This window comes from Monodelphis domestica, chromosome 8, assembly GCF_027887165.1.
Source record: "Monodelphis domestica isolate mMonDom1 chromosome 8, mMonDom1.pri, whole genome shotgun sequence".
In the NCBI taxonomy this organism is placed as follows: Eukaryota; Metazoa; Chordata; class Mammalia; order Didelphimorphia; family Didelphidae; genus Monodelphis; species Monodelphis domestica.
The window spans coordinates 209,265,118-209,286,181 of NC_077234.1; positions in this window are offsets into that span (position 1 = coordinate 209,265,118).

Genomic DNA, 21,064 nt, shown 5'->3' on the forward strand with positions numbered 1-21,064 from the left:
TATAAGCTGAAAGCAACATGAAACAAATAAATCAAAAGCATTCCTTGAACAAAGACTATTTCTCTTAACAATTGACTACACAAAGCAACCATACCGTAACCAACTTATAAAGAAATCTCATAATGGCAAATTGGCCTCCAGTTTTAATGGAAACAACTCTATATTTATTTTTGATATTTTCCTATTATGCAGTCTGGAAGAAGAAAAAAATAAGTGTTTATTAAGCACCAGATGTGTCCCTGACAATGCTAAGTGCTTTACAAATATAATCTCATTGGATACTCACAACAACCCATGGAAGGTATTATTATTATTATCCTTATTTCAGAATTGGGGAAACTGATGCCAGTAGAGACTTAGTGACTTGCCTAGGTCACACAACTACTAAGTATCTGAGGCTAGATCTGAATTCAGGCCTTCCTGAACCTAGGTCCAGAGCTTTCTTCTGATCTAGCTGCAGATCACAGAATATTGTAAAAGCAATAAATATATTTAATTTAACTCTAATTTGTAAGAAGCAGAGATGCTATATATGTAAAGGAAATACTTTTCTGAAGTCGTTCCACTGTTGCATTCTCCTGAAGGGTAGGGATTAGCCCTGTGATATCATTGGGTTTCTGGCCTGGACCTGACACGGGTCAGTTTCCTGCTAATTTAGGTTTGATAATGAGACACTCGTGAGCTATTCAAGTTAACAAAAGGAGATTTACTTAGATAAAAAAAAAAGAATATTCAACAAAGATATACAGGCCTGGCTCCCAATCCACTGAGCCAAGCAGCTGCCCCCAATGTTAGTGTTTTAGTCCCCTGAGTCAATCAAGTCTCCAGGGTGGTTTTTAATACCTTTTAAGGAAAAACTGACCAACTTGCTGTTGAGGATACACACATCCCATGCTTTGGTGGGAATATCCTTAAAGTCCTCTACAACAGTGGTGTCAAACTCAAACAGAAGTGGGTGCCACTCATCCAAACAGAAGAATCCCTGTAGAACAGATACCATTTAAAATTTAAAATAGAATATTATCTGGGTTTTATTGTATTTTTTTAATTTGCTAACTACTTCCCAGTTACATTTTTATCTAGTTCAGGATACACTCAGGAGTGTGGTGGGCCACATGTGGCCTGTGGACTACAGATCTGATACCTCTGTTCAACATGATATAGTACTTGGTGATGGCAAAAAGCTCTCTCTCTAATGATCTATGGAGCTGTAAGAGCTGATGGCTCCGTTGTTGCTGAGTCCAAACTGAATGACTTACCTATTCTTTTTCCACTCTGTCTTCTTTAAGGATTCAAGTGGGAGAGAGGGATGGTGGCCCTGTCTCACCTGGACATGGCAGTTATGAGCAAATGCAGCCAATGCCAATTCTTTGTACTTATTGCTTCCTAACAGACAGGTTCCACACTTATCGTGGGCTTATTTTTTTTTTGCTGTGCAAAGTGCTAGGGGTTAAAACGCAAGCCAAAAACAAGATGGTCTTTTCTTTCAAGGAATTTACATTCTAAGAGAAGATGACAACACATAAAAAGGTTCCCCTTTATGTAAGAAGGAGTGAAGCTGGGATGGAGAAGAGCATAACCTAAGTGCCTCATGAAATAGTAGAGCAGGTCAAAGCCTCACCAAAAAAAAAGGGAAGGGGTACAGTAAGCTGGCTTAGTGGATAGAGACAGGTTCAAAGATGATGGGAGGTCCGGGGTTCAAATATTTTCTCCAACACTTCTTAGTAGTGTGACTCTGGGTAAGTGGCTTGACCCCCACTGTCTAGCCCTTACCACTCATCTGCCTTGAACCAATACACAGTCTTCATTCTAAGATGGAAGGTAAGGGTTTAAGAAAGTAAGAAGAAAGATCCAAAGAGTAGAGACATCTCCAAGGTGAGAATGTTAGTGGCAGAGAAGGGGCTTATAGAAAAACAAGTATTTCAAGATGGAGATGTCCAGCTTCGGAGATACAGAGGTCCATTTGGAGATTAAACAATAGTGTCCAATGGAGTAGTAGTGATCAACAACATTAAAAGCAATCATATTGGATATGCAGTAGAGGCAATTGTGGCTCAATGTTTAAGAGCAATGGGCCTGGAATCAGAAAGACATGAGTTCAACTCCAAGTTCAGACACTTCCTAGCTTTGTGATCCTGGGCAAGTCACTCTACCTCTGATTGCAAAAAGGATCTACTAGAATAGTAAATGGAAAACCACTCCAGTATCCTTTCCAAGAAAACCCCATGGATAATTTGGCTTCATGAGGTCACAGAAAGTCAAACAGAACCAAAAAAAATGTGAAAGGCAGAGCTAGTAAACTAAATAAAGAATGCATCACAGACCATAACCCTTCAGAAAATGCTGACAGTAGGAGCAGTTAGTTAGCTCAGTGAAACAAGAATCATGTTCTTACACCTGTTTCTTATTCCTAACCCCCACTGCCTAGCTCCTACTACTCTTCTGCCTTGGAACCAATATTTAGTATCAATTTTAAAACAGAAAATAAGACAGAAAAAAAGAAAATGTTTTCTTCTTTTAAGAAGATAAAAAGAAAAAAATGCTGACAATAGACTCAAAGAAATGGACCCTTGTATCCCAGGTGGACTGCCCATCTGTCTGGGAACTATAACTGAAGATAACTAAAGATGAGTACTCCACAAAGGGTTAATAGGATACTTCGTTCCAAGAATTTTAAAGTACGTCCCTTTCCTATGTAATTAGTACATGTACCTTTAAATGTGAAATTGCACCCCACTTTCCTCAGGGACCTTGATTACATAGCTCGTAAGAGTTTTCAAACACAAATCCCCCTTTTCCAAATTCAGTTCCCTATCTTTCTATGCCTTACCCCTTCCCATCTTCGTGATTCTTAGGCATGCTTTCTCCCATAAAAATAATAATGACTAACATTTATATTCCACTTCTTATGAGCTGAACATTGTGCTAAGCACTTTACAATGATGATCTCATTTGATCCTCACAAAAACCCTTAGAGGCAGGTGCTCCATTTTGCCAATGAGGAAACTGAGGCAAACACAGGTTAAATGATTTGCCCAGGATCACACAACTAGGAAGTATATGAGGTCAAATTTGAACTCAAGTCTTCCTGATTCCACTGTGGTACCCAACTACCTGCACATTTCGCCAAAACATCTTCACTACAATCCATCTTGTACTTTATACACAAAGAGATTTATATAATGAAACTACACCAATAAAATGTGGAAACTAAAATTTATATGCTTGGCATTAATCAATCTTAATCAAGTTTTATTAAATATAAAGTACCAGACACCAGGCAAGCTGCTGCAGATACAAAAAAACAATCTTTCTTAAAAGTTTAAATTCGAATGAGCAAAAACAAATACCTGTCACCATGAGGCAACATATATCAATTCTCCTTTTTCTGAAAGCCCTACTTTCTATCTGAGAAGCAGTACTAAGTATAGGCTCCAAAGTAGAAGAGCTAGAGGAGTAAAGGGTAGGCATCTGAGGTTAAGTGGCTTGCCTAGGGTCACACAGCCAGAAAGTGTCTGAAGTCAAATTTGAACCCAGGACCTCTAGTCTCTCTGGCTCTCTATCCATTGTGTTACCTGGCACTCCTGGGATGAGACAATAGCAGAAGAAGGGTTGACAAAAATAAAACATTAGAAAGGAAACTTCTCTGTGCCCTTTCCTATCATCACACTTCCCCTATTCACCTCAAAAAGGAAGAGTTTATATTCTAAAGCTAACATAGCATCAAGAGAAAGTAGTCTTAAATGGCAATGACCTCAACTGCTGTGACTTTCCCAGAGCTCACAGGACTCAAAATATCTCCTGGAAGCAATGGCGATTGTATTTCCCTGAAATTAGCGCTGGAGGCTATTCACCAAAGATCTCCTTTTGAATCAATAGTCAAAGACTGCCCCCGGGTTTTATGGAATTTTAGAAATCTGAAATCCCCAGAATTACTCACCAGATGGACCCAATTAAGTATCCTGACGAATGTGAGCAGGGAAGGCAATAGCTCATTAAACACTAGTAAACCACCAACTCTCACAGCTGTTTTCTAATTATAGTACATTCAAATATAAGCAATAATAAGTCTCTGCTGATATTTTGCTGCTGATCCTTCTAAACTTGGAATACAGCAGCTACCAACCACCTCTAAATTGCCCATACTTATTTGCCTCAGGGCTGATAGACTAAATGGTAACCCATCCTTTTTTTTTTTACTCCAAGAAAAAGAAATTCTCATTTCTTGAAAGTATTGTTTAAGAAACAATAAGTCATTCTACAATCCCAAAAGTAATTACAGGCCATTGTAGACTCTATAAGGAAGAATAAGACATCAATGTAACTGTAATATTAAAAAATATAGAATGTGTTTATTGCAAAATAGTCACATTTAAAGTCTGAGAGGAAGCATGTTGTATTTTGAGAGTCTTATGACCTCAAAAGAGAAAGAGGCAAGGTAGCCAAGTGGTTAGAGAACTGGACTCAAGGTCATGAAGAGCTGGAATCAATTCTCATCTGTGACACATAGTGGCTATGTGACCCACAGTCACTGAAGGTCTCAGTTCCCCAAGCAAATTTCTAAAGCTCTAAGGTCCAGGTAAAACAGAACACATCTTCCAATCGCTTGCCCAGCAATATCAAAAAGCATGTATTAAACAGTATTTTGCACTCATGTGTATCAGAACCAAGGCAAGAAATTTTTCAGGGTATTTTTCTGTCTTCTTAAATCTCAGAGAGGCAATGCAGAGGCAGATGAACATGTTGGGGAAGACTGAGATTAGATAAGATATAAATACACCCTCCAAAGGAAAGCACATTTAAAAAAAATTTTTTTTAAAAAGGATGATGAGGAAGGATGAAGTTGAGGTGATTTCAAGTCAAACCAGGAAATAATCATTTTAATAGTCCTATGAGCTCCATTCCCTGTGTATCTCCCTTTAATAATGTGTAGCAGAGTAAACAGTGAAGCAGTCGAGAAATGGTGCCAACTCACTGAAAATGTTCTTTAGTTTGTAGGGTACCTAGGTAGCATGATGGCAAGAGCACTGGGCCTGGGGTCAGGAGGCTCTGAGTTCAAATATGGCCTCTGGCACTCAATAGCTATTTGACTGAGCAAGTTTTGTGATTTCTATCTGCTTCAGTTTCCTTTTCTGTAAAATGGAAATCATAATAATAGCACCTATCTCTCTGGATTACTGTGAGGATAAAATGAGATATTTTTAAGCCTTTTGCAAATCTTAAAGCTCTATGTAAATGCTAACCACTACTCTTGTTATATTCCTAGGAAGAGAGCAAAATCTTATGCTACTCCACAGCTGGGATCATTTCTTTTGGATCCTACCACAGAATATCCCATAGCACCCAGCAAGCTGTATGAGTATGAATAAATGAGATGAATGAATGAAACAATGAACATTGTTGACTAAACTATATAGGGGTCAATTCCAGAACAGAAATGATAAATGCTTGAGAGAGACTTATTATGTATTGCCCTCTTAGATCTTTTGTATCATGGACTCTTTGGAATAATGATTTGAAATGCATAAAAAAATTCATAGAATTACAAAGGAAACCAGTTATAGAGAGGGAAAGATGTCATTTTTTCCCATCCAAATTAACAGATACTCTGAAATCTATTCACAAGGTCCCTTTGGAGTTTGTAGACCCCAAAGAACTCCTGCCATAAATGAAGTATTTTGTAAATGACTGTCACACACATTAATCTGTGACATGCTATCCCAGAACAAGCATTAATCTATGCTAACCACTGCTACAATTAATTCTCAATTTCTCTCCATAAGACATTAGCTCTGGTAGTAACTAGTCAAAGAAATAAGGCTCCCCAAAAGAATCATGATGATTTGCCCCATTTCAGCCACCACAAGGAATCTATTCAAGTAGATGTATCTATGTCTCATGGGAGCAATCATTTTCAGGAATCTCAGACTGATTTGTGGACCCAAGCATCAGTTAATAAGATGCAGGAGACAGTTTCTTGTGTCTGTTTATTAAAAAAAAAAGTTTGGTTGAATAGTTTTATGGGAGTTTTTTTTTTAACCCCCTGCCTTCTATCTTAGAATCAATATTGTATTGGTTATAAGGCAGAAGAGTCTAGGCAATAGGAGTTAAGTGACTTGCCCAGGGACACACAGCTAGAAAATGTCTGGGCTCAGAATCTAGTCTATAACCTCCCATCTCTGTGCCTGGCTCTCAATCTACTGAGTCACTTAGCTGCTCCAGAGCATTTCGTTTTGTTTGGTTTTCAGAACTTCAATTTCAATTCAAGTCCTGGGTCTTGGTTCCAACAATTTCCAAATCCATTTATATGTGCTTTAAAAAAACTTTGTTGATAATACCGTTTAAAACACAGTGGCCCAACTGCAGCAAAAAGAATTTATCTTCCAACTCTCTTCTGCTGATTCACTTTAGAAGGGTTGAGAGGTCTCCAAGCTGTCACCTAATGTTTTCTCTTCACTTCCCATCTAGGAATCTCCATTACTGTACTTTACAGTTCTGTCCCAAATAGCTTCTCATTAGTTCAATACAGGTACTAATAGTCAACAAAGTAAAGTAAAGTCTATGTGTTTGTACTAAAAAGGAAAATTAGTAAGTAATTTATAGTGAGACAATATCTTCTCAGCAATCATTCAGGTTTGCCCTTTGGAGCTGCCAACAAGAAGAACTTTGAACAGGCTAATAAGGTTTAAAGAGAACTGGGATTTTTTTCAATGAAGGTTTCTAATGGGGTTTCTCACGCTTCTGGGAAACGTGATATTCTCAGATGTTCTTAATTAGCCAAACTACATGTAATATTTATTGAGAAAGGAAATGGGGGGATTGGAAAAATGGGAGATAATGGGAGGTTTGTAGCAGGGTATGGAGAAGTTGAGGGGAGAGAGGGAATATTGCTTGGTGATGCAAAGGAGAGAGATGCCCCCTGACAAGAGGAAGCAGCAGGGGTCCGATAAGGACTGTTTATTGTTGAATGACTGAACTGATGTTCAGCTCCCTCTATGCCCAGAAAAGATAGTCCACTTATCTGACTGCGAATTCAATTAATATAAAGTTTAATAACCAGTTGGGATTGGAGTTTTTTTCTCAGCTTCAGAGCTGAGGCCAGGTCCCAGAGGCTGGCGGAGGGTTTCTCCCACTCCCATCTACTCTATATCAGTCCTTGCTTTGTCTAATTCAGAATTTAGCGGTAGACAGAAAGCAAACAAGAACAATTCTGACCTTCAGAAGTGATACAGCCTGAATCTTCGGGCTGAACCAAGAAGAGGCATACCACTCCAGACTGGGCTGAATGAGCTTCTCCCTCCTCCAACACCAGGAAGGAAGTGCTAGTCCCAAGACCCAATTGCCACTCTCAGCAGAAAGGAAGTGCTAGTCACAAGACCCAACTGCCACTCCCAGTTGCCCCCCACCAACTGTCAGTCTTGTTTCCTTTCCAGAATCATCCCCTTTATATTATAGTTACCAATTTACTAAATCTACTCTAAGGAATTCTTAGCAAGAAAGTTTGGGTAAGGGTAGTTTTGGGCTTTACAATAAATTCAGTAAAATAAATGTTTAAACAAAACCATTACAAGAAATTTGAATCTTAGTGCTAATACTACTTACTCTTAATAACTTAACTAAAACTAATACATTATTTATAGAAATTATTTACATATAATACAACAATATACATTGTTCCACATCCTGATGTCAGTCAAATAGAAATATCGATTGATCTTTCTATTTGCCTAAGACCTTATAGAACTAACTATATACATATTTACATTTTGCATAAATACAATTTCAGACACTTGTTTATGTAAACAAGGTCTCTCAATATGTCAGTTTGTGATTTTGTGTTTTGTGTCTAATAGTATTGTTAATTAATACTTATCAAGTTTCTTCAGATTTCCACTTCTCATGTTGACTGATGGATCTCTTCTTTCTTCCTTGTTATGTAGTGATGCATGCTATTTCCCTAATATGTGAAATTACTTTTGTATTATTATTTCAACACACTCGGTCTTACATATGTCTTTTTTCTATCTGTCCTTATACAAACAAATTTACAAAGTTCAAAGTCTTAGTCTTGATGCTTTTCCTCTGGGCTGGTTTAAAATCTTTTCCTCTGGGAAGCTTTTCCTCTGGAATGCTTTTCCTCTGGGATACTTTTCCTCTGGAATGCTTTTCCTCTGGGATGCTTTTCCTCTGGGTTGCTTTTCCTCTGGGCTGGAAAGTTGTCTCGAACATTATGTATCACTATTATTTCTTTGTGGTGTACTTTTTATGTTAATCAGTTTTTGTCTTCATTTCTCAGCACTATCTGTTGTCTAATTATCTTCTATGTCTGTTACAGTGGTGTTGAACTTTTTCTGGTTTTACATGGGAACAATGGAACCATGAGTCTTTCCCTGCAATTTTTATAGCTATTGGGTTAGTAAGCAATATTTCATGTGGTCCAGTCCATTTTATGTCTGTAGCCAACTTTCTATTGAAATTTTTTAAGTATACTATGTCTCCTGGTTTGATGTTGTGCAAATTGTAATCCAGGGGTACTGTTTGTTGTATCAAGCCCATTTCATGCAACCATGCTATTCTTGTCTGTAAAGCTTGTATATATTTTGTTAATTGACAGTCTCCACCTTTCATTGCAATGTAAGCTGGTTTACAAGTCCTTCCTTGCCAAATTGCATGTCCATATAGCATCTCAAATGGAGAGATGTGCAAATCTCCACTTGGTTGTGTTCTAAAATGGAACAGAACTAATGGCAGAATGTTTGTCCATTTTTGGTGTGTTTCTGCACAAAATTTTCCTATCAATGTTTTAATGTCTTTATTTAATCTCTCTACTTGCCCTGACTTTGGGGATGATATGGTGTGTGGTATGTTGCTTGTATTCCTAGATTTTTATAAATTTCATTTAATATTGACTGAGTAAAGTGACTTCCATGGTCTGAGTCCAATTTTGAGGGAATCCCAAATCTAGATATGATTTCTTTTAATAGGATTTTGACCACAAATGCTGTGTTGTTCTTTTTGGTAGGAAAAACTTCAACTGTCAGTCTAGTTTCCTTTCCACATACCTAAACCTTCCACCAGATTTAGAAAATCTATCTATGAAATACCAATAGCCAGGTGGCAGATATTGCTTCACAAGTTGAAAATAACCCTTCTCAATCAGCAGACATGGAATGGAATTCCAAATTCTGCTTATCTTTTTAGAATTTATGGATGGGCAGCCCACTTAAATATTTGTTTTCAAAATCTCAGTAGCTTGCCCAGAATTAGACATACACTGTGTGTGCATGTGTACATGTGCATTTAAAAAATAGCAATTCTGATTGAGATATTTTAAATGATAGTGTTTTATACAAAAATAGTTAATGGATCTTCGTAGTTATTATTAAACTCAGTGTTTTAGAACTGAGAATGATACTCAAGTACCAATATGGAAATAGCTAATATTCATCCAGTTCCATAAGGTTTACAAAGTGCTTTACATGAATTATGTTTTAACATATATATATGTATATATATATATATATATATATATATATATATATATACTTTTTTAAAGAAGAAACTGGTAGCACTGTAGACAGAGTATTGTGTCTAGAGTCAAGAAGACCTAATTTCAAAACTGACCTTGGATATTTATTCCCAGGCAAGTTAGTTGAGTGACTCTGGCCAAGTAACAACCTCTTTGCCTCTGTTTCTTCAATTATAACATGGGGATAATAACACCTGCCTCCCAAGGTGGTTGTGAGGATCAGATGAGATAATCTTTACAAAAACACTTAGCACAGTGCCTGTCAAAGAGCAGGTGCTATGCAAATGCTTATACTCTTCTATGATGATATCCTTTACTTCCCTCTCTTAAAAAATAAAAAGCTATATTTGCTTTTTTATTAGTTTTTTTAATTTTTAAATTTTTCCATTGTTACATAATTCATGTTTTCTCCCTCCCCTCATCCCTCCCCCTTCCATAGTTAACAAGCAATTCCACTGAGTTATGCATACATATATGTATATATGTTATTCATTTTTGTAAAAGAGCAATTCTTTAAAACCAAAACCCTGAATCATATGTTTTCTTCTGTGTTTCCACTCCCACAGTTCTTCCTGTGAATGTGGATAGCATTCTTTCTCATAAATCTCTCAGAATTGTCCTGGATCATTGCATTGCTTTTATAGCAATCTATCACATTCGATCATCCCACAATGTTACAGTCTCTGTGTATAATGGTCTCCTGGTTATGCTTATTTCACTTCATATCAGTTCATGTAGGTCTTTCCACTTCTTTATGGCAGTCCATCAATTCAGCATTCCTTATAGTACAATAATATTTCATTACCATCATATACCAAAATTTGTTCAGCTATTCCTCAGTGGAGGGACATCACCTCATTTTCCAATTTTTTTTTGCTATCAAAAAGAGTGCAGCTATAAATATTTTTGTACAAACAGATCCTTACCCAGATTTTTTTTATCTCTTTGACTTCTCTCCCCTTTAAGATAACCTAATAGAATAGGTGTCATAATTACCCCCATTTTACAGATGAGAATACTCAGATGAAAGGGGCTGATGTCCCAAGGTTTCCATAGCTGATAGGTGTCTGAAGCAAGATTCTACTTTGTTTGTCACCACCACTATCACACCAGACTCTCATTGTTAATACTTCACAGGATCATAAAAAAGAACTGGAAGGAAGCTTAGAGCTATCTAGTTCCACCCCTACATTCTCTGCTTGAGGAAACAGAAGATGACTTGATTTTCAATACACCTCAAGTTCCACTTTTTCTATGAGGTCTTTCCTAATCACTCCAGCTGCCAGAGCTTTCCCAAGAAAATTACTTCTTATTGATTTTTAACATATTTCTATGTGTAAATGGCTCCCTTGATTACTGTCAGTGATGTTAACTCCCTGAAGACAGGGACTATTTTTATTTCTGTCTCTGGATACCCAAAACTGAACCCTATGCATGGCACTTGCTAAAATGATCAACTGATTACATAAGAGCATACAAAAACTAAATGGCGGAGGGGAGATTTGAACTCAGGATGCCCACCTCCAAATCCAGTGGGTTTTATTGTCCCTGTATCAAACAATTCCTACTCTTCCAATCTGTTGGACATGAACAATTAATTCATTCCACTACAGTTGAAGGTGAAGAAACCCTCAAAATAAGGCTTTATCTGAAAGTGGTTTAGCCCAAGGACTTGTTGGCAACCAGAAATTAATGAGTTTCATGGCAGATAGAGCACTGAGCCTGGAGTCAGAAAGACTCCACTTCCTGACTTCGAATTTAGCTTCACACACTTAGTGGCTATGTGACCCTGGGGAAGACACTTTACCCTGTTTGTCTTAGTCTCCTTGTCTGTGAAATGAGTTGAAGAAGGAAATGACCAACCATTCCAAGAAACCTCTAAGGCAGTCACAGAAAGTTGGTCATAACTGAAAAGAACTAAGCAACAACAAAATCAGAATCAGAATATATCTCAAATTTATCATGGATAGTTACTCTCTTCCAAAAAAGTCTTCCAAGGCTTGCCTCATTGCAGCATGGAAATGCTTGTGACTCTCAAAGGCTCTGTCAGTGGCCCAAGTTCTAGTAGGCACTGTCAAGTTGTAAAGACTCTGAGTGGTACCCTAAGAAAGACCTAGGATTAGTCTAAGTTTGAAGAGACTCATTACCAGAAGATTGACCACCAAATAACTATAAAGTCCAGCAATTGGTAATGAAGGTAATACATTCTCTCAGGCTAGATTGGTTTGGTTGTACAACAAAATTACAATAACAACAATAAAGGACATTTACATAGAAGTTTTAAATCTTCAGAGTGATTAACAGACATGATTTCATTTGGTATATAAGCACAGTTAGATAAAGTAGACTTTCTAAATTAGTACATTCACGAAAAGAGTAGTTAGATGGAAGAATGGATAGCGTACTGGGCCTGGAGTCAGAAAGATGAGTTAAAATTCAACCTCAGACACTTTACTAGTTGTTTGATCCTGAGCAAGTCCTTTAACCCCATGGCCTCAGTTTCCTCGTATATAAAATGAATTGGAGAAAGAAATGGCAAACCACTTCAGTATCTTTAGTGAGAAAATCCCAAAAGCTATCACAAAGAGTAGGACACAACTGGAAAAAGAACTAAACAACAATCCAAGAAAAATCATAACTGTCTCTCCCCACCCCTTTTTGAGTTGGGACACATTTAAGCATCACAAAAGATATTTAAATATTACCTAATCCAAAAGGGAAAAAGGACCCAAGATTGTACTTCCCCTGTTCCTCTTTGACCTCTGAGGCAGTCCCCAAAGGTAATGATAAACTCCAGATGCCTTCTCTCTAATATTTTTCCTCCATCTGCCCCTCTCCATCAGAGATATATTCTATTTTTTGTTTCTTATTAAGTATAGAAAACCATTGAAAATATTAAAGCTTACACATGAATAATAGCCTCTCCCCCTACTTCCTTCCCTGACAGCTCAGGCTTTCTCTACCCCACCTCCTGCTGTCTATTGCTGACATCTTTTCCTTTCTCCCCAGCAACTGTTGCTGAGGTGATTGCTAACTATGGTTTATTTCTTCTCTCTGCATAGGACTTCCCTCCAGCGGTCTCCAATGGGGACTAATGGTTGGAAAATGGGTATATTAAGCTGATCATAAACATGGTGCTTATGAAAAGAGGACTGCTTGGTCTCCTGCAGTTTGAAGCATTACAGCTCTTTCTTGTTTTTCATTTTAGCTGACCAACTTCAGACCATTAGAAACTGGAACATAAGGAAGGATGAGAGGCAAAGAGACATCAATATGGTGGTGGAAAAAACATTCAGGAAAGGGTCCAAAAGTTCTGAATCTCCATGTGGTTGGAGCTTTGTGTTTCAAAATTAAGACTGTCCAGGATTTCCTCAGTTAAAGCCTTCCCATTTTCAGTTTCCTGGGTAGCTACTAACAGCACTAAGTAAGAGCTAGAAATGTTTACAGTCCTAAATTAGAAGATGAAGTCTTATAATTCCAGTGACTGTGTTTAATGAAGGCATGAAACTAAAAAGACCTTCATCTTGCTACATTGGATTATTATGAGAAAAGAAAGCCAATATCTCTATATCTCTAAGGTCTCCAGCCTCCAGATAAGGAATTTTCAGACCAGCATGACATGTGATATTATAAACATTTTTAGTTAGGTGGAACAATGGATAGAATGCTGGGCCTGGATTCAGGACAACTTGAGTTCAAATTTGTGTGATTCTGGGCAAATCACTTAACTTTGTCATGGTTTACTCATCTGTAACATGAGCTGGAGAAGGAAATGGCAAACCATTCCAGTATCTTTGCCAAGAAAACCCTAAATGGGGTCATAAAGAGCTAAACATAACTGAAAACAACTGAACAACAGCAAATATTTATTTATTACCTGCTGTGTGCCAGGTACCATGCTAAACTCTCAGGATACAAATTTTAAAAAATAAAAAGTGAATCCCTGCCCTCAAAGAGCTTACAGTCCAGTGGGAAGAAGTCAACACACAAAAGGAAGCCTACAGAATGGCCAATGAAGAGAAATCTAGGATTCTGAGTATTTGAACTCCTCTATACAAAGGAGGCTATGGGAGGGACAGAAGTAACTGAGGGTTACTGACGAGATGGGAGTTCCAACACTGAAAGAATCTCCAGTTGGTCACCTGAATCAAAATCCAGGGACATAATAGAGAGACCAATGAACTTAAGTCAGGAGACCTGGGTCTGGTTTTAATGCTTATTAGCTATAGGACTCTGGAAAAGACAATTTCTCTGTGCCTTAAAATTCTCATTTGTAAAATAGGGATAATAATACTTCCCTTCCCATATCATAGGGTTGTTATAAAGAATCCATTTTGCAAACCTTAATGTGAGATATAAATATAAGTGATTATTTTTCTGTTGTTGTTATTTAGCCATTTCAGATCTGTCTCTGTAACTCCTTTGGTATTTTCTTCACAAAAATACCAGAGTGGTTTGCCATTTCCTTCTCCTGCTCATTTCACAGATGAGAAAATGGAGGCAAACAAGGTTAAGTGACTTGCCCAGGGTTACATAGTAAGTATCTGTGGCTGGATTTGAACTTGGGTCTTTCTGACACTAAACCCCAGTATTCTGTCCATTGGGGCACCTAGCTGCTACCTATTATTGTTCTAGGTCTTGAGATCTCACCTAATTATTAATAAAAGAGGGTTCATCTAATTCAATGTTAAGGAAAAACCAGGAACATTTAGAATATATATAACTAGACACTGTACTGAAAATTCCAATATTAAATCAATAACCTGAAATTTCATCCACATAAAAAAATTAATTTATCTTAAAAATCATCTAGTCCACTGATATCAAATTCAAATGGAAATAGATTCCTGCTGACCTCAGATTGACTTAGAAAATCTCAAATTAACATTCTCTAAACTATGTAATATTTTTATTTATTTTGTTAATGATTTCTCAATTACATTTTAATCTGCTTCCACTGTACTCAGAAGTTTTATAGGCTGCATGTGTGGGCTCATTGCCAGAAGCTCATGAGTTTGACACCTATGATTTAATCCATAAATGCCTTCATTTTGCAGATAAAGAAACCAAGGTCCAGAGAGGTTCATTATGGGAGCCAAGGTCACCTAGCAAGTTGGTCACTGGACTTGCGCATGTAGTTTTTCCTCTGCTCCATATTGTTCAACAAGAGATGACATTTCTAAATAAAGGGTGACATCAGGGGAAAAAAGTATGCTAGTCATTTTCCTGCTCCCTTGGATCAACAAGTCAAGTATAAACATCTCCTATGGCACAAGTAGTATTGGGAATATCAAAGAAAGGCCAAAAGTAGCATCTGATTTCAAGGACCACACAGTCAAATGGGGGAAACAATATGCAGACAATCTGAGTAATGTAAGAGATCAGATTAGATATACAGGGTTTTCAGAATTTTTTTATCCCATTCAATTTTGACATAGTGAATAAACCTGACTACAGGTTTGTCCAGAGAACACTTTCTATTAATTAAACTCTTGTGCTTCAATTTACATTAAACTTCTAGGTAGGCAGCTGGGTAGCTCAGTAGATAAAGAGCCAGGTCTAGAGATGGGAAGTCCTGGATTCAAATCTGACTGCAGATATTTCCTACCTGTTTAACCCTGAGCGAATCACTTAACCCTAATTGCCTCATCCTTACCAATCTTCTGCCTTGAAACCAATACTTCTAAGACAAAAGGTAAGGGTTAAAAGAAAAAAAAACTTTGAATGGCAGCTAGATGACTTAGTGGATAGAGTACCAGGCACTGAGCTAGAGGACCTGAGTTCAAATCTGATTTCAAATATTTCCCAATTATGTGATCCTGGGCATGTCACCACCCCCATTGACTAGCCCCTAGCACTCTTCTGCCTTGGAATTTATACTTGAATTGATTCTAAGAAAGAAGGTAAAGGTGTTTTAATTATATTAAAATTCCCTAGGAAGTTAAATCCTTTCAAGGTGCTGGTCTTGAGTATATATGTATTACAGTAACTATGAAGGATACTTCATGATCAAAATACTCGTGTGCTAATTCAGTTCTGTAGTATTAGTGAGATGCAGATGCTCCTTGGAATAAACCAAACTTATTTCCACTTTTCAGATTTATTAAAGCTGTTTCTAGTAACATGAGTGAATTGCTTTTAAAGGAACTGCACCCAAAACCCCCTATAAATTATTTTCCTTGCTATTCTGGGAACAGATGTATGCCATTGTTTTCCACTAATACTAGCTTTCTGCAAGATGATTAGATTCACAGAAATTTAGATGGGGAAACTTATTAACCAAGGGTATTGACTAGAACAAAATAATGTTCTCTCTCTCTCTCTCTCTCTCTCTCTCTCTCTCTCTCTCTCTCTCTCGCTCTCGCTCTCGCTCTCGCTCTCGTTCTCTCTCTCTCCTGTGCCTGATAATGGACTTCACTTACCTTATCTCTCTGCAATAGGAAAATCCTGTTGGTGAAATGAAAAAGAAATCTTGGCCATGGAAACTTTGAATATTCATTTTAATGTCAGATTCTTAAGTGTATCAGGCTAATGGGGGGAAAGGAGACTTCAATTTGTAAAAACCCTTGAAAATCCTCTCTGATATATCAAATAGCTGTCATCCCAATCTTCCTTTTTCACCTAAAAAAGCAACATTTGCTCCAAAGGAACCCCAAGACCATAAGTTCCTTGAGGGCATGAACCATTTGGGGGAAGGGGCTTTCTTTTTATACTTAGCACAGAACCTGGCACATAGTAAGAATATAATAAATGTTTCTTGACTGAATAATTAAACCTCTCTTATGGATTTAATGGACAACTAGGTGATACAATGGACAGAGTACTGGGGTCTCTTCGTTAGGAAGACTCACCTTTCTGAGTTCAAATCCAGACTCGTTTATAACCCTGGGCAACTCACATAACCATGTTTACCTCAGTTTTCTCACCTATAAAATTAGTTAGAGAAGGAAATGGCAAAATATTCCTATATCTTTGCCATAAAAACCCCAAATGGGATCATGAAGAATCCAGCATGACTGAAAAATGACTGAACTGTTGATTTAATATGTTATTTTATATTGTTAATATAATTTGCATTACAGCTATTTGGATATCTATATTAAGTTCCTTGCGGGTTTTCCCCATATTCATATACCTAATATTAGATACATATACATAGCAAGTAGTAAATAAATGAGAAATTGATGACTTGCCCACTTAATGAAAAACTAAAAACAAGAAAAAGGAAAATAATCATCACAACTTTCTTCCCAGCAAATCATTTCCCCAAGAAAATAGTGACATGTCATGCTTCTTTCCTCTTCTAGTCATTCAAGAAGACTGGTGCGTAGGCTTTTAATTTACCCTACCCATCCATGTGTAGATTCTTGCTTCTTTTTAATTGTGATACATAAGGAAAAGCAAAAGAATTGTCAAGTAAACACACGTTAATAAGCATCTACAAGCTTATGTACTAAAGTACTAAAGTACCAAGCACTATACTAAATAAACACTGGATATATGAAGAAAAGGAGCAAGGAAGGGTAAAAAATGCTAGTCCTGGTTCTAAAGGAAATCATAGTCTAATGGGGGACAAGAAAGAGAGAGAAAGAGAAGAGATAATATGCAAACAACTGTGTATTATATAAGATGTTATCAAGATATATCCTTTAAACCCACATTATCAGAAAAGAATTGATGTCAACTAGCCCAGAGTCAGACTTCATCAGTGACAATTTCCCTTTTTAATCTAACTAGTTCAGATCAATTCACCCCAAAGATATATGAAAACTACTATGTGTCCCATCCCAAGAGATGCCTGTTCTCCAGGAAATATATATATATATATAGCATACTGTGCTATCATTGTATATATATATATATATGCATATATATATATATATAAATTTGCTATATATATATATATACAATGATAGCACAGTATGCTGGTCAACCAAGTGGGGAGGTTCCAAGAAAGACACATCAAATCATACCAGCAACAATGGCAATAGGCCAATGCTTCAGGAAAGGAGTTGCCTGGTCCTAATATTACATCAGTTGTGGAACAAGATTCATTTCATTCAATAACAATCCATCCTAGTGAAACAGAGACAAAGAGTCAGACAAAATCACCAACACTAGTGCTTCCCTATTGGAAGATGTCATAACTTTGCAACCAGCAGAAAGAAGGGAAACAAGACCTAATAAATCACCCATCCTAGCTACTTGATTCTCTTGGACTCTTTGTTTTCTGATGCACATCTGCATATTTATTCTTCTTCTGTCTCAATGTTTTGATAGCTACTTTTCTGGTGGACATTCTTGAATAAATTGTAATTTTCTTAGGACATGAGGTCTGGTTTTGACAGTCACTTCCACTGAATGAGGAGCATGACTCAGGTAGCCCTGAGATACCTGTGGTCTTATTTCCCACCTTTCAGACACCTTTGAGGATGCTTTCAGTGAGAAAGATGGAATGGCTGCCATACATCACTGCCTGCTGATTTTCTAAAGTTCACTACCATGCCTCAGCTACCTTCTCACCTTAGTACATACCTCTGCCCCTGAGGCCCCCCTCTCCCATTGGTGAATAGCCCTTGGCACTTCTATTTTAAGGAAATTCCCAGGCCACCCATCTTTCATTCCTCCACTGAATGCTTTCCCTGCCTTTGTATATGTTATCTTCCCACTTTAGACTCCTTTAGGGCAAGGATTGTCTTTCTCTCTGCTTCTATTTATATTTCCAGTGTTTGACACATTCTGCTATTCCTGAGATGTTTCAGTTGTGTCCAACTATTATCAGATTCTTTGTGTCCCCATTTTAAGGTTTTCTTGGCAAAGGTACTAGTTTGACATTTTCTTCTTCAGCTCATTTTATAGACAAGGAAAGTGACACAAACAGGGTTAAGTGATTTACCCAGGGTCACACAGCTAGTTTCTGAGACCAAATTTAATCTCATGAATATTCTTACTGATTCCAAGCCCAGTTTTCTAAACACTGTGTCACCTACCTGACCCAAACATAGGAAGTATTTAATGTTTGTTCACTGAATGGCAATTATGATTACTAAAAAAGCCTACAGCCACTTACAATAAGACTTGTGTGGTTGATTATAGTGCTTCCCTTCTATTTATGATTTTCAAATATCCTGGTTATAGTTTGTATGTAGCTATTTCCCTGCTTTAACTGAGTTCCTTGAGAACAGACAGCTTGGGGTTATAGCGGAGTACTAAATTTACAGTCATGAAGACCTGAGTTCAAATCCAGACTCACACTAGCTCTGTTACCTTAAGCAAGATGCTTAACTTGGTTTGCCTCTATTTCTTCAATTATAAAATTGGGATAATAAGAGCATCTACTTCCCAGGGCTGTGCAGATCAAATGAGATAACTGTAAAACATTTAGCACAGCTCCTGGTACATAGTAAGTGTTATATGAATGTTAGCTTTTATTATTATTGAGAGGAGGAACTGTTGTTTACCTTTCACTGTCTTCCCAGTGCAATGCCACCTTAAAAGTGTTTAATAAACATTTATCTATTTTTATTATTAAAAGCAAGCCATTTTTTAACACAGCTGTCAGAGACTAAAGTGCCCTGACATACATCCCTAGTAATTAGTAAATCTGCTGTGGGCATGAAATAAAGAGTGACCTCATCATTCATGTATAAATTGTATGGGAAAACAGGTCCCTTTCCTGAACTCACTATAATAGAGAGATACTTCTAGGGGTGTCTATTGATCAATACTAGATGGCTAATGGATCAAGTTTTTACCTATCCTCCACCCTTCACCTTCCTCTTCAAAAGTCTTTCAGCTTCACCTCTCCCCCCTTCTTCCGGAGTGAACTATGAGGTTTTAGAGGAAATATTCTTTTCTCTTGATTTCTCAAGTAAGGAGGTTTATTGGGGAAGACAGGAAGGATGGAGGATAAGGTAAGAGTGATAGGGTTCCCTAGTCTATACAAGGAGGGTTAGGAGGATATTGTGGTAATGGCAGTTCTGTCACAACTGTGACACAGAGTCTGTCAGGGAGGTATGGGAACAATTGTATGTCTTCTTTTCTTCTAATCAGTCAGCAAAAGCTTCAGGGTCTTCACCATCAGCCACAATCAGCCAAAACTTAGTTCACAAACCTCTCCCCCAGCTCCAGAAGCCACAAACTTCTCAGCCTAGGTCAGAAGTAAGTTCAGTCCATTTCAGCTGTTGGCTTGGCTCCAACTGTCTTTCCCAGGAACATTCCAATGGAACTGTCACCTTGATTGACAGCTCTTCTGTCCTCAGCTTTCTGTCTTGCATGCATGTAAATTCTCTCTTGCATGCATGCCTCTTTGACACCACATGGTAAAAAGGTGACTAGAGGAAACTCTGTACTGTGGGTTAAGTGAGGCGTCTTCCCTGAGCTTCCTTGGTGAGGTGACTGATTCCTCCTTTCCTCCTTTTCTTGACCTCCAACTCCTATATGGCTACCAGAGCAGTACAATTTCCCTTTCCTCTCTCTCTTCTTCTTAATTTCTTCCTTCTATTGTAATTAAAACCACCATAAATATCCCAAACTGACTTGAGTAATTTATTGGGATTGGATTAATCCCTGGTAATCACTAGTATAATATATTCAGTCAATAATCCCTAATTTTACCCCTTACAGTCTGGCTAATCCATGAAGGTTATGACCAGTACCCTCAAATCTCTGGGAAACCTTTCTTTCCTCTTTCTCTCTTTATTACTTCCTCAATTCAGTCTTTTAAGCATCTAACTCAGCAGTTCAAAGCACAGCTGTGAGATCAGGTATAAAACATTTCTTTCTCTTTTCTCCTTAATTTGAATTGAACAGAGCCATTTTGTAATCTTAAGCAGTGGCAGGACCCTGAGGTCTTAGCTGGGGAAGTTGTTTCCAAAACTCCCTTTCCTTAGGGAACAAACAACCCAATTAGCCAACTCTCACTGACAATACTAGATGGCTAGATTATTCTTAACTAGTGGTGAAAAGGACCTGGAGAAAGTCCTGTTCCAGGTCTACTTTCCTTTTCTTTCCTTTTTTTTTCTAAGCCCCCATGTGTCTCTAGTTGTTTTTTTTTAATTATGTGAAAAGTAAAAAACCTGATGAGGCCAGCTAGGAAAAGCAGAGGTGGGAAATGGTTTTATCCTGAAGAGGAAAGAGAGAAGGCTTGTGACCCCATCCAAATCAAACAAAAACTCAACCTTAGCCTCAGGAAAAAAGGCTTTGTTTTCTGTCCTTCTTTGGCCTAGAGGACTTGATTGAATTAAAAGGCTCTTTTAAAAGGACACTACACCCAAATCTTTTGTTTTCACTACCTGACATTAACCCCTAGCCAGGAGTGACATCTACTGACTAAAACCAAAATTATAAATAATTAATATATATATATATATATATGTGTGTATGTATGTATGTATGTATGTATGTATATGAATACTACATTCTATAAAATTTTCATGGCTTTTGAAAAATTAGGGACATTGAAGATTTCAGAATACCTCTCATTTCTTATGTTCTTAGGTCATTTCATTTTTATGCTCCTAAATATGACTAGAA